This window comes from Agrilus planipennis, unplaced genomic scaffold, assembly GCF_000699045.2.
Source record: "Agrilus planipennis isolate EAB-ADULT unplaced genomic scaffold, Apla_2.0 scaffold299, whole genome shotgun sequence".
In the NCBI taxonomy this organism is placed as follows: Eukaryota; Metazoa; Arthropoda; class Insecta; order Coleoptera; family Buprestidae; genus Agrilus; species Agrilus planipennis.
In genome coordinates this window covers 122,393-125,060 of record NW_020439049.1, presented here as the reverse complement: position 1 = coordinate 125,060, position 2,668 = coordinate 122,393, and positions in this window count along the sequence as shown.

Here is a 2,668-nt window from a genome sequence, read left to right as displayed (position 1 = left end):
TATATCATTTATTGTTTAATCTATATTATCAGTTATCATTTATCGATGAATTAAGCAAAAATATTTGGCCGAAGTTCTATTTCGGTTCCCAATACGATCGACAGGTAGCTATACATGGGTTTTTTTCGGGAACAGAAATCGAACATTAGGACAAATTTTTCTTTAATTCATCAGTAAATGACAACTGATAACGATAATTAATTAATAAATAATAAGAACTAGCTGTGGCTTGCTTTATTTTTGTAAAAAAATGATTATTTATGGTGTTTTTTACGAATTTTTCGGTCAAGATCGACCCACGTGTAGGAATTAAAATCAAACGAATCGATCTGAAAATTTTTGCTAAATTGCTTGAATCAAAAATTTTCAACTCGATTCGTTCGATTTTTATTCTTATACGTGGGTCGGTCATGAACGAAAAAAAAACGTAAAACCACCATAAATAATCATTTTTTGGCAAAAATAAAGCTAGCCACAGCTACTTCTTATGAATTATTAATTAATTACCGTTATCAGTTGTCATTTATTAATGAATAAAGAGAAAAATTTGACCTAGTGTTCGATTTTAGTTCCCGAAAATAACCCATGTATAGCTACCTGTCGATCGTTTTTGGGAACCAAATTCGAACTTGTGCCAATTATTTTTGCTGTATTCATCGATAAGTGATAACTGATGATGTAGATTAACCAATAAATGATATAGAGAGCTCCCGCTTGCTTTACTTTTGCCAAAAAATGACTATTTATGGTGTTTTTACGTTCTTTCCGGTAAAAAACGACTCATATATACGAACGAAAATCGAACTCTTGTTGAAAAGTTTTGCTTAATTTATCAATAAATCACGTCTAATATCAATGACCAATTAATAAATGATGTAAATGATACCTGATATCAATAAATGAGCTAAATAAATACGTTCTTGTTAGCTTTATCTTTGTTAAGAAATGATATCTTAAATTAAGATAAAATAGCATTATTTGATAAAAATAAAGCAATTCAGTGCTTAATTATATTGCTTTTTATTAAATTAAGCAAAAGTAGTTCATCAAATTACATATTTAAGGTCAAAAATTAATGGTAAAGGCGCCTGCCAGCGAAACTTTGAAAATCGAAAATGTGTATTAGGAGAGCATAAGATGCTTGGGAAATCAGACGATTTACCGCCTGAATTTAGTGTTATTATTATTGTCGACAACCTGGTAGTCATCTGTAATACTGTTGAAAACTGTAAATTTGATATAGCAACATTTGACCACCAGCCGCAAGATGTCGCCCCAGTTAAGATTAATACGAAGGACATTCTATAATTCCTTAACTGCAATACGAGGGATAACTGGAAAGTTTTAACAGAAAATCGTTAATTCCTCAAGTTTAATTCATTGTTTTATTTGTTTTCTAGGAGACTCCCGCTTGCTTTACTTTTGCCAAAAAATGACTATTTATGGTGTTTTTACGTTCTTTCCGGTAAAAAACGACTCATATATACGAACGAAAATCGAACTCTTGTTGAAAAGTTTTGCTTAATTTATCAATAAATCACGTCTAATATCAATGACCAATTAATAAATGATGTAAATGATACCTGATATCAATAAATGAGCTAAATAAATACGTTCTTGTTAGCTTTATCTTTGTTAAGAAATGATATCTTAAATTAAGATAAAATAGCATTATTTGATAAAAATAAAGCAATTCAGTGCTTAATTATATTGCTTTTTATTAAATTAAGCAAAAGTAGTTCATCAAATTACATATTTAAGGTCAAAAATTAATGGTAAAGGCGCCTGCCATATTACGAAATAATTCCAGCGAAACTTTGAAAATCGAAAATGTGTATTAGGAGAGCATAAGATGCTTGGGAAATCAGACGATTTACCNATTTCCTAAGAAGAACGAAGACATCATTTCCTTTTTTGTATTTTATTGTATTTTCTTTGAAATTTCATGTTTTCTTGTCTTTCTTTTACAGGTATTTTGTTTATTACTTTATGAACTGTTATATTATATATTTGTAACTTAGAATGGTAGTTAAAATGTTTCTAAATTGATCTTTTGGCATAAAAGTTAAAATTAAATATTTGTTAACACTTTCACAATTAAAAGTCATTTTGGTGGATAGGGTGGCTATAAGGGGAGATGCGGAGGCCACAGAAGGTTAGGGAGACTTTTCTCCCTAATCTTGCGTTTAAATGGTAATATAACAGTTTATAAGTAATATAAGATTTTTCATTGCATGTAAATGTGATTTGTTTTCTTTCTCTTACAGGTATTTTTCTTTTTACTCTATAAACTGTTAATTAATTTCCTGTTTTTGTAATTGTGTTCACTTTATGAGACTTTAGAAACTGTTTTAATAAAATACGTTATATGTATTATGTATTATACTATTACTTGAGATAAATATGTTGTAATTAGTGTAATTAATAAATATATGGACTTCTTTCTCCCTAATCTTACATTTTAATAATAATGGTATGACCGTTTATGTATAATAATTGTATTTTCTTTGAAATTTTATTGATTTTCTTGTCTCTCTTACAGGTATTTTATTTTTAACTTTTATAAGTCGTTAGAATGTATTATATCTTAGATATTTTGTTTATATTGATGTATTGTTGTTATTTGAAATAAATTTGTACTTTGTTATAATAAATGGGATATTATCGC